This window comes from Macrotis lagotis, chromosome 3, assembly GCF_037893015.1.
Source record: "Macrotis lagotis isolate mMagLag1 chromosome 3, bilby.v1.9.chrom.fasta, whole genome shotgun sequence".
Taxonomy (NCBI): Eukaryota; Metazoa; Chordata; class Mammalia; order Peramelemorphia; family Peramelidae; genus Macrotis; species Macrotis lagotis.
In genome coordinates, this window is record NC_133660.1 from 165501132 (window position 1) to 165516099 (window position 14968).

Sequence of the window (14968 nt, forward strand, 5' to 3'; positions counted from 1 at the left end):
ATCTTCTCTCTCCCTCTTAAAGTCATAAATTATTCCTTTGCAAATGAGTCCCAACAAACTTATTATTGCTTCCTGACCCAATGTACCCACACGTTAAAGACATTCTCTAGACACAAAGGAGAAGAGAATGATAAGAAAAAAGCCCTGTGGGTCGCTACAAAAGGTTGACTGCCAAGAACATTGCATTTCTATGTGAAGTAGATATTCCTTCTAATTGGATAAGAATTTGAATAATAGCATCTTACAGGACTTTTCTGTTCTGGAATATTTAGACAAAATACAAAGGTTGGAATATGTTCCAATTGACTTTGAAAAGTTTTAAGGTCCCATCCTTGCCCCCTACCCCAGGCCTTTAAAACCATATTGCACCTGCAAATGGTTCAATGCAGAGGAAATTCTATTTTTCTTAGTGATGAGAAATTGGCGCAATTTGAACTTTCAGGATTCAACTTAAGGTGCAAAAACTCCATAGATCTTCAAATTGAAGGACCGCAGCTTGGTTTTTGGCAACAGCTGATAAAGTCTTTGGAGAGTTCTTCCCTAAAAAGATGTTAGCATTCTCTGAAATGAGAAGCTAAAAATAAAACAAAAAATGGGATATTGTTGAATACTCCTGGATAATAAATACCACATAAAACTTTAATGCAAATTATATAATAGATACCATACATCTTAATTTTTCTGTCCTCTAATTTTCTCCTATTTCAATTAGACCATTTTCACTTACAGAAGTCTCTCGAAGAATTTCAGAGAATCCTAGCTAGCCTGTTGAAGGAAGGAAAAAAGCAATTTTTAAGTACCTACTATTTGCTAGGCATATACTAAGTATTTTACAACTATTATCTCATTTGAGCTTCACAATAACCTTCAGAAGTTGGGGTTATTAATATCTTCATTTTACTGTTGAGGAAACTAAGACAGATAGAGGTAAAATGATTTCCCTAGGGTCACTCAGCTAGTGCTGTATTTCTCCATGTCCAAGACTCACCTTAATTTGGGGGCCTGAAATTTGTTATTCATCATAAAATTCATACGACTTCTCATCATTGTCAAAACTCCTATCCATTAGCTTGTCCTCTTCTGTGTTTGATGATGAATCACTATCTTCATATACTGCCTCATCCTCAGTTCCATCCATGGCATTTGAAATGCCATACTTTTTAAATGACTTGACAATGATCACAGTCTTGATATTATCCCAGGACCTTTTCATTCAACTATAAACTTCTATAGTTGTTTCTTCACTCTTCCTGCTGGTGTTAAATTATCCCTAGAGACTTTACCCATTGGTTCTAGTCTTCTCTCATGGCAGCTTTGAAGGGTTTGCTAATGCTGACATCAAGTGGTTGGACCTGGGATATCAAGCCTCCAGGTATGATGGGAAGTTTTGTTTTTTGTTCTACAGCAACCTTCTTTGTGTTTGTTGTTATGTGTGCTCTGAACTAATGAAGCACCAATAGGACAAGTTTGTGAAGAGCCCACCTGGACTCCTGCTCCAAACTTTCTCAAACCAGAGTTTCATCCCATCCTGATCCAGTGAACAAGTGCAAAAAGATAGGAAATGCAAGTAAAAAAATCTACAATTACTATATGACATTTCCAGTTTTTAGACCCAAAATATTTCATAAAAGGGTGCATCTTATACATGAGGAAATGTGTTAAGTGCCTGAGATCACATTTGAACTCCAGTCTTCCTGATTTAAAGCCCAAAACCCCAGTCACTGTGTCACTTAGCTAGTATTAGAATTCTCTGCCCGCTATAGAATGTAAACTCCTTAAGGCAAGAACTGCTTCAATGTTGTCTTTGTATACCCATTATTTAGAACTTTGGTGATTAGGTGATTAATAAATGTTTGTAGAATTTAATCATCTCTATCTCCACCATTCTTCTAATGTCAACTTCCTCATGTATTAGCCTAGTAGTCTGCTTACAGTAGTAGATAGTTAGCTTAGCTCTTTAGTTTTAGAGGCTATCCAGCCCAAACTCTCATTTTACATAGGAGGAAAATGAGGTCTAGAATAAGGTTATGTGACTTGCCCAAGGTCACAAAGGTGGTAGGACTGGGATTCAAACTCTTGTTTGAACAAAACTGTTCTTTTGACTCTCAATATACCATACTTTTCACTCCACATGCTGCTTTTTAATATGAAAAATTCCTTCCAATTCTTAGATTCTATGATTCTATGAATCAATTGATGAAAGTTGCTAAGTCTCCTATAAAATAGCCTACATGGCTATTGTTAAATGTTTTATTTTTTGGTTGATATTGACATAATTCTTGGATTTTCTTTTTACTAAACTTATAATTTCTTAGTATAAAATAATCCTGATATATGGAACTTCCTTTGCCAATAGAGCTCTGATCTGTCTCTGAAATTTTTAGTCTTTTCAAGGGGCACAGTTATTAATACAGGGTAACATAACCAGTATATATGTCATGAATCTAGATTTTCCAGACTGAGATCACTCTGTCCATTATTCTAGACTACCTAATTTATTATGAAAAAGTCATCCTAATAACCTGTTCATAATTGTGTAGAGATTTTTAATCTGTGTTCATAGATTTAGAACTAGGAGAGATCTCAAAAGCTCAACCCCATTCATTTTACAGATGAGGAAATTAAGTTACAAGAAGGTTAAGAAATCTTTCCCAAGGTTGAAGATCCAGGATTGGAACCCAAATGTCCTGACTCCAAATGCACTATAGTAAGGAAAGATGGTGAACCAGAGGCATCAGCTTGTTAAATAATCAGGCAGAACACCAAGATTGACTAATTGTTTGTATATCTGATCCTAGACAATAGAAACCAAAAGGAAGTAAATATTTTGATCATGTTCCATCTAGCTGACTCTTATCTCACCTGCCCCCAGAAGACTTTTTTCTTTTTCCCTATTTTTCTCTTTCTTTTCCTTCTGTCTTTTTAAAAACAGGCTATACTTTAGAATTAAAGACAGTATGGTATAGTGCATTGAGTTTGGATTCAGAAAGACATATGTTCAAATCATGCCTCCGAGTCTTACTAGTTATGTGACCCTGGGCACATCACTTGACCATGAACAAGTTACTTAAACTCTATGTACCACAGATAATTGCCTAATATTTATCTGTTTGGTTATAGATTGGTGGAAGACTGTGCGTTTGTGTGTGTGTGTGTGTGTGTGTGTGTGTGTGTGTGTGTGTGTGTCCAGAGCAGACAGAATTATAGACCCTTCCCTTTTTTGTGCACATTTTTTGCTGTTGTTGAGTTGGGTCTGATTCTTCATTTTCCCATTTGGGTTTCTATTAGCAAAGATATTAGAATGGTTTGCAAATTCTTCTCATTTTATGGATGAGAAAACTGAGGCAAATAAGTGACTTGCCCATCTTGTAAGTATATGAGACTGGACTCCAATTCAGGTCTTCCTGACTTCAAGTACAGTGTTCTATACACAATACTATCTAGGTGTCCCATTCATACCTTAGAAGGCTACATTGTGAAGACTGTATATATCCTCCCTAGTCCAGCCAGTGGACATAATGCATAAATGTTTGTCTCAGGAGGGTCTCAAAATCTTTCTCTTATTAGAAATGCTTTTTTTATTTCACTGACTAGTCTAATTTTTTAATTACATATAAAAATAAATATATAAAAATATAAATGATAAGAAGGGAAGGAGTTTTTATATTACTCAATTAGAAGCCAGTATATATTTATTAATGCTGCAGATCAGAGTGATTTCAGCTTGTATACAAACCTTAAATATATATCACAAAGGCTCCTTCCTACTTCTATTCAGTTGTATATTTAACTTGACATGCCTCAGCTCACAAATTCACTTTGCTTTTTATAGACTTCTCCTAAACATCCTGATTTGATTGACATTGGCAATGAACAAAATATGGAAACTTGAAAAACAGTTAGGAATCCCACTCTCCCCAACTTCATCAGATAGATTCATTTTATATATTGAATGTATATATGTGCAAGATAGTATATTAGTCTACACTAATGGCAGGGGATGGGTGAAATATTTTTCTAAAAAAATCAGTTCTATATTCCATCTGAATGAATGTTAGCTGATAACATGAGAGGAGAACTTGTTACAGGAATATAAAGAACATTCTGTTTCTGTCTTTTCCCACCCACATGAAGAAATTATCAGTTCAAAAAGCTATTGGCATCAGAGTTAAGGAATATTTTCATCCCAGCTGGAGGCATCCTTCCTATCTAGTTTGAAAACCTTTGTCTTTAGGGCCTTCCTGTGACACATTATGGAAAAGATCAACTCTATCTGTATTTGGCCAAAATAATAATAATATTTATAATGATAATATTATTACATGCTTATCTTTATGTTTGAAATAGGAATGATACAGAGAATTATGAATGTAGCAGAAACAAATTCTGTAACTTTTCAATGCTGTTAAAATCATGTTAATTGTGGAAGGCCGTTTGCTACTGAGATGTAAACTGTTGATTGCATCCTGTCTCCCCAACCCCTATTATTTATATCCTATCTTCCATTTTCCCCTTCAAATAACCTTGGCTATAGATGATGGCATGACAGGATATGACATGTTGAACTTGGGGATCAAGCACCTTGGAAAGACCAGTGTGCAGCTTGCCATTGAAAAATACCTGGCCCAAGGTGCAAGACTACTCCCCAAGTGCCACCCCTTGTCCAACCTCCCACAGGGTATTTAACAGGAATCACTACCCCATTCTTGCTTCTTCTTCTTCTTTTTTGACTCTGAACTTCCAACCAACAGGTTTTTCTCAGTCTTTCTTAGACCCCCATGGAGCATCATGAGTCTCCCCCATGCCATGTGGCCAGACTAAGCCAAGCCTCATGGCTGTCTGCCCTTTTTCCTATCTCTTTCTCTTGCTCTCTCTCACACTCTTGCTCAAACTTGACCTGGCCAGTCCTCTCTCTCTCTGACCCAGTCAGCTCTCTGTCTTCATCCCTATCCCTCCTTATCTCTTTCTCTCTGTCTCAGTCTCTGTCTACCAAGCAACAGAACCTAGCCTTTTGTTATTCACCCTGTCCTATAGTGCTTGTTGACACTTCAGGAGGAAAAGTTTTTTAAACCTGTTTACTTTGCTATATTTCATAATAAAATCCTGAGCAGTTTTAAAATCCCAAAGGGAGCACACAAATTCCTTTGCTTTTCAGTGGCCTTAGATCTCTCAGCAGCAATAGAAACAGTCTTGGAATTTATTGCTATCCTATTATTGTTCATTTAGGTTTAATGTTGGGCAAACTACTGAGCAGACAGGCAAAATAATTTTTTTTAATTGATTGACAGTATTGGAATGCCAGTTCATCTTCTGGAAACTCCTTGAAAGTATCTTTGGAATACCTCCAAAAGGAGATAGGACAATGGGATGGTAAATACTTCTTCTTGTTCCCACATGGTTTTATTTCTTCCATTGGGTCTCTATATTTGGAGAATACTTCATCACAAATAAACTAGAGGTTATGAGTATTTTACACAGTAACATCTATTTAAAATGCTATTCTTCATTTTTGTGACTCAATGTTATGTCCAAACATTTGAGGGCTATTATTGTGTCTGTAATTTTGCTCCAATTCTAGTATCATTTAATTGTTGTTTTTTTCAAGGATATTTTAGAGAGTCTATTTGTATTAACAGAAGTTAGGAGAGGCAGCTAGGTGGCCTAGTGGACAGAGCACCAGCCCTGGAGTCAGGAGTACCTGAGTTCAAATCTGGCTTCAGACACTTAATAATTACCTAGCTGTGTGACCTTGGGCAAGCCACTTAACCCCATTGCCTTACAAAAAAAAAAATAGAAGTTAGGCAGTAAGATAGACAGCTGGTCCTGACAATTCAAATTCAGTCTCAGATTCTTATTAGCTGAGTGACAAACTCAGTTGTAAAATCTAACATCTAAGTCTTAGGGTTCTTATGACAAATAAATTATATATTTCTAAAATGCTAAACAATGTTCCTAGCACATATTAGGTTTAATAAAAATGCCAGCTATTATTAAATCTGGGACCCTTGAAGATGAACTTTCTGTTGATACTGGTTAGCAATGAATGCTCATGTGTTACTATCATGAACCTGTCTCTACCTGTAAATAAATGTCTGATTCAGCTATTTGTTTAACACATCTTCACTGATAAAATGTTAGTTGAGTTCATATGAATATCCTAGGAGAGTTTTTCATTTCCATTTCTAGATCTTAGCTGTTTCATAGACTCCATCCAGTGGAAAAGCAATATGAATTACTTACATAGCTATTACCATCCTTTTTCATTATTCTGCAAAGCAATATCTATCTGTTCAGAAATTATTTCTGTAAAATTATAACCTAACATGTAATCTAAGGATATGTGTCTCAATATTCTTCCTCATTTTTGATGAGCATATGTTCATCTCTAAAGAGCTGCCTTAGGTACTAAGTTCTATATTTGATTATTGTTTTTCAAACTTTTGTTTGGATACTTTCAAATTTTTCATTTTTTCAATAAGTATTTATTTTCTCCCCTCCTCTACTGGAGGAAAAAACATCATCAAGAAAAACAAATTTTCAAATCGGGCATTTTATCTGGATATTCTCTAAACCTGCTAATATTCATGTTATTATTCCAGTGGACATTAACTCATAAACACATTTTACCCATTTAATTTTGACTTCAAGATACTAATGAGCCTCTTGACATAGAAAATCATAATTTTATCCTTAATAACTTTGGCATCAGTATGGTCATAACTGAAGATCATGATATTTGTAAATATTACCTTCATCCATAAATTATATTTGACTTCCTGATTCAAGTTCAGTGTCTTGAGTCTTGCTATTTTTTCCTTGTCAAACTAACATGTATTGAGGGTTTTACACTTATTTACTAAAATTGTTGTTGCTGGGATAAGTACCATTTTGTTCTTTTTTTGTGCTTAATGATTTTGCACACTAGATTTTGCACAGATAGATTAGATAACTTTATTTAGTTGAATAAAGTATCAGGATATAAGTTCACTATTAGCTTACGAAAGGCATTTTCTGAAACTGGCATCATAGTTAATGCATCTTCTCCTGATCCCTTGTGATTTTGTTCTGCTCTGCTAGGTCTCTATATTTTGAAAGCTATTTGTTGCATGTAGCTGGAGATTATGAATACTTGGCTCCATGACATCTATCAGTAGCAGCAGCAACAGCACCAGCTTTTCTCCCATGTTCTGATCTTATTGATGTAGGGAATTCCTAAAGAAAAAAATCTCTCTACTATGCAAATTGCCAAATGTTCTATATCCTATAGTCTTAGAGAGTTGTTTTAATAATAATTATTGTTATAACACTACATTTATATGATATTTTACTGGTTTCCTTGACATTCTTTGTAGAAGACATACTATCTCCAGTCTCCATCTGTTCCCTCAGGATAGAATGCACTCTATTCTTAGTTCTACCTCCTGGCTTCCCTGGTTTTCTTTAAGTCTCAGATAATATCTGATCTTGTATATCATCTGCTTGTCCATAGTTGTTTTCAAGGTATCTCCACCATTAAACTGAGAGCTCCTTAGTTTCTTTTGCCTTTTATAGCATCCCCAATGATATATGGTAGGTGCTTAATAAATACTAGTTAACTGATGGCCTAATGTACTTTAGGCAGAGTGACAAAGTGAATAGAATCAGCCCCAGAGTCAAGAAGACCTGAGATTGATGTATTTGGCACATTCTGTCTGCATGTCCCTGGGTACATCAGCAAGTCACTGACCTCCTGAGTGCCTCAGGAAAGTTTCTAATTATAAATTGCAGAATAATTAAAGTTTTATAGCAAGAGAGGAAGTTTCTTTGTTGAAGCATTCCCTCCACCAATGAAATCACAGGTCTGGACCTGTAGGTAGCATTACAGGCTTTTCCCAACCATACTTATAACATTATAAGAGGTAGATAAGAGAGGTCCAGTGATTCACTCATAATTACATAGATAATAACTAGCAAAACATCCTGCCTCCAACACTGTCACATATATGACTCTTTTCATAGCATGCTTCCTCTCCCCACTGGAAAAAAGATGAAGCAGATGAAATCTGTAATCATTCCATCTACATTCCTGTGGTAAACTACTGTCAACTTTGTGCGCCTTTTTCTACCATGATCTGAACTAGGAGAGAGGAAAAAGTCTGGCAACCTTGGTCCATTAAAATCATAATGGGGGAGGGGGACAGAAGAGAGAGGCATAGAGAAAACATGGAGGGTAGCAAATGAATCGGAGAAAGGTGAAGTAAGGTGATTGGAAAGAAGGCAAAGTGAATTGAGGAAGTAGAAAAAGGGAATATATGCTTCTCTAAAGGTTAACTTAAAAATTCAATTACTATTGGGATGTGGATTCATTCTACAATGAGATTTAAAAAGCATCTCTATTTCATTTTTAATCTATCTTGACCTATATAATCAATAGAATGGATTAATAGAGATGGGAAAATGTTCCAATTTTTTTAAAGGAAAAAGGTCAAATTCTAAAGACAGTAGGCTGGTGGATTTGATTTTAATCCCTGGCAAAAATTTTAGAATGTATTAAAACCATTAGTAATAATAACAGCTTACATTTATATAATTATGTATTGTACATTGTGGTAAGTGCTTTACAATTACGACTTATGAATATTTAGATGGAAAGTAGTAATTAAAGAGCCTGTATAGCTTCATCAAGAACAGCTCATGGGGGCAGCTAGGTGGCATAGTGGATAAAGCACCGGCCTTGGAATCAGGAGTACCTGAGTTCAAATCCGGTCTCAGACACTTAATAATTACCTAGCTGTGTGGCCTTGGGCAAGCCACTTAACCCAGTTTGCCTTACAAAAAAACTAAAAAAAAAACAAAACAGAACAGCTCATGCCACACTCAGCTCATTGTTTTTACAGAATTTCTAAATCAATGGGTCAATGGGATACTGTAATCCAATTTTCCCAAATTATTTGACAGAATCTCTCATGATATCTTAATAGAAAAGAGGAAGAGTTAGGGGAGGGAAGTTCTTAGTTTGATGGATTCAAAATTAATTGGATGATCAGACTCAAAGAGTAATGGGTCAATATCATCTTGGAGACAGCTCTCTGACAGAGTACAACATGGACCTGTCCTGGGTTTCTACTGATCAACAAAGCATCAGGAGTGTGCTGGTTAGAGAGACAGCTATTAAATTCTCAGCACAAGTGCTACAAATCAGGGCTTGGTTTGTTGTTTTGTTGATTGTTTAGACTTAAGAAAGTAAAGGAGAAATATCAATAATGCTGATAAAACTTAAAAGTGTGTCATACTCTTAAAAAAAGAGCCAATTATCAAATATTTACCAGCACCCAAACCCAACACTTTAAACTGAATTAAGGGGGTATTACCTAGAATGAGGAAGTGATAGAACTCCTATTCTCTACTTTGTTCACACTACATTAGAGTATTGTGAAAGTTCTGTGCTCTTTTTTTTCATAACACAGTGGTATTTCAACAACCTGATGACTGTCCACACAATCATAAGCAAAATAGTGAAAAGGACAGAAGCCATGACATAGGAACAATGATGTTTAGCCTGGGGAAAGGAAATCTTAAAAGGGCCAGAAAGGTTGCCCTATGGAAGAGACATTGAACTTGCTTTCCTCAAATTTAGAAGTAGTATTAGGTGGGACTTGGAGAGAAGCAGATTACAATTCAATGTAAAAAAAAAATTCCTGACAATTAAAGATATCCAAATAGAGCACTGTCTTGGAAAAGATGGATGGGTTCTCTTCCCTGGAGAACTTCAAGTGAAAGCTAAGTACTACTTGGGGAGAATTCTTTGAAGGAGATTCTGGCTCAGATTTAGATGGAAAGGAAAAGCTTCTGATGTCACTTTTAACTCTAGGATTCCAAGAGTCTATGATACTTTGGTAAAGAAAAATGTTTGGCTTCATGTCTTTGATAACTGGTCCTATTTCAACCCTGCTATTTCAAAAGTTTAAAATGCTTAGATTTGGAGTCATGTGACCAGGGCTTGATCCAACTCTGCCACTGGGTGTGGGACCTTAGGAAAGTTACTTAACAACTCTGGGTCTTAATGTCTTCTGTAAAATGAGGGGATTCTATTAGCTTACATTTGAGGTCTCTGCTCACTCCAAAACTGATGCTATGCTCATTTAAAGAGAAAATACCTGGTGTGATGTGGTAGTGCTGGGGGAAGGATGGGGAAGAGGTGGGATGGAGGAAAATGAAAATAGAAAGGGGAACAAAAGCAAAAAGAAAGTCTGAAAACTCATTTCAGTTTAAATTCTAGAACCCTGAAGGAAATTTTGACAAAAGTCTTCTCTCCTGAAAGATCATATGCCTGAGAAGGCAGTTTGTTTTCCCCATTTTGGCCTCTAAATATTTCTCATTTTAATAATCTGGTTATTCCCTTTGTCAAATTTGCCTAAAGTGACATAAATTTTAAATTTGAAAGAAATCATAAAGAGATCATCTAGTCCAACTCTCTCAAACCCTATACTTAAAAAAAAAAAGGAAAGAACTACTAAATCCATCTCCAGTCTTCTTTCCCGAGATATGGAAATAAGATTAAGTAGGGAAATGAAGGAATAAACTAAAGAAGAAGTCAGAATTCTGAGTCTGGGTGGAGGGTGCTTTATCAGAAGATATAACCCTGCAGGGATTGTGTTGCCCCTGATTTCTTATAGGTATGCAGGAATTTTCATTGAATCAGAATTTGAAAGCCCCTTCAAAGGCCACTTAAAAGTATTTTTTCCTACTTCTAACCAGCCTGTTTTTATGCAGAAATGCTTGATCCCATCTCCCCCCCCCATAAACATCTATTCATTTAATTTTTAAAACATTTTTGGGTTCCAAATTCTATCTCTTTCTCTGAGAGAGAGACAGAGAGAGAAAAGGAGGGAGGGAGAGAAAAAGAAACAAAGCTCTCTCCAGGTTCTACTCATATCACATTGTATCAGTTCATATAAGTCTTTCAATTTTTTTTTCCTGAATTCATCCTGCTTACCACTTTCTTAAAGTACAATAATCTTCATTACTATCATATGCCACAACTTGTTTATCTATTCCCCAATTGATGGGCAACCCCTCAATTTCCAATTCTTAGCCTCTACTGCTATAAATATTGTTGTACAATAAGTTCTTTTCCCTTTTAAAAAAATCTCTTTGAAATGTAGACCTGGTAGTGGTATTGCTGGAGCAAAGGATATGCATAACTTTATATTCCTTTGGGGATAGTTCCAAATTGCTCCCCAGAATGGTTGGATCAGTTTACAACTCTACTAAGAGTGCATTACTGTCCCAGTTTTCATATTCATACATATAATATATATATATAAAATATTATTTTAGCCAGTGTGATAGGTATGAGGTAGTATAGCTCAGAGTTGTTTTAATTTCCATTTCTCTAATCAATTGTAATTTAGAGCATTTTCTCTGACTATTGATAAGCTTTGATTTCCTCATCTGAAAACTGCCTGTTCATATTCTCTGACCTTTGGGAAATGACTTGTAGTCTTATAAGTTTGACTCAATTCTCTACAAAGATACTTGTAAAAAAATTTCCTAGCTTATTGCTTTCCTTCTAATTTTGATTGCATTGGTTTTGCAAAAAGTTTTTAATTTATATATTCACAATTATCCATTTTATATTTTGTAATGTCCTCTATTTCATCTGGTTCTACACTCTTCCCTGCTCCACAGATCTGACAGGTAAGCCATTCTAACGTCTCCTGATTTGCTTATAGATCACCCTTTATGTGTAAAAATATGTATTCCTTTGACCTTATCTTGGTATATAGTATAATATAGTTTCTGTCACACTGTTTTTCAAATTTCTCAGCAATTTCTGTCAAATAAAATTTTGTCCCAAAAGTTTGGGTCTTTGCATGATCCCATTTTTCTTATTAAAAACCTCTAGTGAGGTAGAACCAAGATGGTGAAATGACAAATAAAATCAAACTCTACCTGAAAACTTTTTCAAATAGATCTAGAAAATGTGTCAAACTGAACACTGTTAAGGAAATTTAAGGAAAAAAATAGTCATTTTTCCAACCAAGATCAAGACAAGGAGACAGACAAAAGTCTGCAGATACTGGGGATGAAATCTAGCCAGGAACAAATGGGTGAGGAATTCCATTGCAAAGAGAAGAGGTGCATTAGATAGGAAGAAGTTCCAAAACTACCACAGAGGGACCTAAACTGGTTTAAGATGCAGGGATACATGCAAACTGTCAACTTAGCTGTTTACTACTTCCTAGACACATACCTAGAACTGATTGAGAAGGGGACATGTGCCTGGCAATGGTGGTCCTAGGTGAGGAGAAATTTTGGTACCTAGTCTGTGTTTAAAAAAAGGAGTAAGACCAGAAGCAAATAGCAGCCATGTGGATCTGATCCCAGGAGAGGAGTCAAATCTCAGTTCCAGGTTCTAAGAAGACTAGACTGAAGTATTAGAGGAATAACTAGAGAAGGAATCTCAAACCAAAGAAGAACCTGCTGCTCTGTCTCTTGAAACTCTAGTTGTCCAACTGGTTAATTCTGGCTAAGTCCAGAAGCATTCTACTGAAACTCTAACCAGATCAAGACCACCAGTATGTTGTTCAGACCCAAACATAGGTCAGAAACTAAAAGAGCTCAGGCTAGAAAGTTAATATTCAGATTCTGCCCTGGCCCAGATCATTTAGAGAGTATAAACTGTCCCTGAGATCCTAGAATACACATTCAGTATTCCAAGAAATACACAGTACAAGCAGCCCATATATTTTTCTAGAAGGGTACAGATCCTGACCCTAATATAAAGCCTGAAGTCAGGAAATAGACCGGAAGAATGAGAAAAAAACAATCCTACAATAAAAAGATATGGATGTTCAAACAGCAATGCTCAAGACACAAAAGTAGAAGAAGAGAATTTTCTATAAGCAAAGATTCCAAAAAAGAAAAAGCCACAGTGTGGTCACAAATCCAACTAGAATTCCTGGGAGAGATAAGCAAGAATTTTTTCAATGTTTAAAACTTTCTTTTTTTATAAATGAAATAAAAAAACTAGAAGGAAAAATTTGGAAAAGAAATGAGAGTACTAGCAGAGAGGGAAAGGGAATTAACAGCTCAGCATAACAGGTACAAAATCTTGTCCAAGTAACAAATTCTTTAAAAATTAGAACAGACAAAATAAAAGTTAGTCATATTATGATTCAACAAAAAAATATTAAAACAAAATCAAAAGACAGAAAAAGGAGAAAATGTATTGTCTTACAGCAAAAGCAACTAACCTAGAAAACAGAATAAGAAGAGAAAATTTAGGAATCTTTAGGCTATCAGAAAATCAAGACCAAAAAAAAAACCCCAACTTAGATATCATACTTCATGAATTCACAAGAGAATACTGCTCAGACCTTTTAGAACCAGAGGACAATATAGAAATAAAAACTAGTCACCTCTAGAAAGAAATTGCAAATGAAAACTCCCCAGGAACCTTAAACTCAAAATTCAGTGATTCAAAGTCAATGAGAAAATAATACAAGAAGACATAAAGAAGGAATCCAAGTAATGGGAAATTACAATTAGATCATATACTATTTAGTAGTCAACATTTCTATCTTTGAAATAAAATATTCTGGGGACAGCTAGGTGGCACAATGGATAGAGCACCAGCCCCAGAGTCAGGAGGTCCTAAGTTCAAATGCGGCCTCAGACACTTAATAATTACCTAGCTATGTGACCTTGGACAAGTCACTTAACTCCATTGCCTTGCAAAAAACAACCATAAAAGAAATGGAATATTCTAGAGTTGGGTATATGATTCTAAAGGTTTACAACCAAGAATAACTTACCCAGAAAAAAATAGTATATAACCATGTTGGGTGGGGTGTAGTGAGGAGAGAGAATGGACTTTTAATGAAGTAGAGTACTTCCAGGAAATCCTGATGAAAAGACCAGAACTGCAAACCCAGCAGTCATGAGAAACATCAAAAGGTAAACAATAGCAAACAATTATAAGAGACTAAATAAAGAAAAACTACATACAGCCTAATCAGAATCCTATAACCATCAGAGATCAAAAACAGAGTCTAAATAAAAGACTAATTAAAGGACTAATCAAACTAAGTGGTTCAGTTGTATTTTGATGACCTTAAAAAGGAATGAAAGGGGAAGGAAGAACAAATAAAAGAGAAATTATCTTATATAATTAGGGTATACAAGTAGCAGTTTATATGAACTGTGGAGAAGTGTGGAAAAGTATGTATATTCATTATACTGAACTTCACTTTCATCTGAACTGGTTAAAAGAAGAAATAATATACACATATACAAACACATACATAAATGCAAACATAAATTAGGTAAAAAAGATACATTTCACTCAGCAAATAAATGAGAAGAAAGGAGAGAAAAGGGAAATAGATTAAGGGGAGAGACTCAGTCCTAGGCAAAAATAAACTCAAAATAAGGATGTACAAAAATACTCATAGCAGTTCTTTTTGTGATAGGGGATTGTCCATCATTTGGGGAATGGCTGAGCTAATGGCATATAAATATAATGGTATATTACTGTGATATAAGAAATGACAAAGGGTGGTTTCAGAGTAATCTGGAAAGGCTTATATGATTCAATGCAGTGAAACGACTAGAACTAGCATAATAATTCCCAAAGTAATAACAAAGACAAGCAACTTTGAAAGACTTAGGAATTCTAATCAGTCATGATTCCAGAGGGTTCATGATGAAACAAGTAACCCATCTCCTGAGAGAGGTGTTGGAAAGTACAGACTGAATGAGAATTTTTGAAGATGATCAATGTGAAGATGCATGTTGTTTGACTATCCATGTTTGTAATAGGTTTTGATTTTTTTTCTTTTTCAGTTGTGGGGAATATAAAATGGATGGAAGGTAAATTTTTGTTGATTGAAAATAATATTTAATTTTAGAAATATTCTGGTGAAGGAGTTTTTACAGTCAATCAGGTGTTATACTGAGCAGTGGGAGGAAAGATACAAGGGAA

At 35.3% G+C, this 14968-nt stretch overlaps 1 protein-coding gene across 2 annotated transcripts in view; it reads right to left on the reverse strand.

The window, feature by feature from the left end:
* Positions 1–292: 292 nt before the first annotated feature.
* The window catches only part of SPATA18 (spermatogenesis associated 18), a 107895-nt gene continuing 93219 nt past the window's right edge, over positions 293–14968 (reverse strand). Inside the window, exons 16-17 of one of the 2 annotated variants that reach the window (XM_074229448.1) lie at positions 728–765; positions 293–574 (exon numbers count right to left, since the gene is read on the reverse strand). The gene's annotated coding sequence lies outside the window, so the exon portion shown is untranslated. The remainder of the gene's footprint in view (positions 575–727; positions 766–14968) is intronic. The other variant, XM_074229447.1, reaches the window with a different exon arrangement.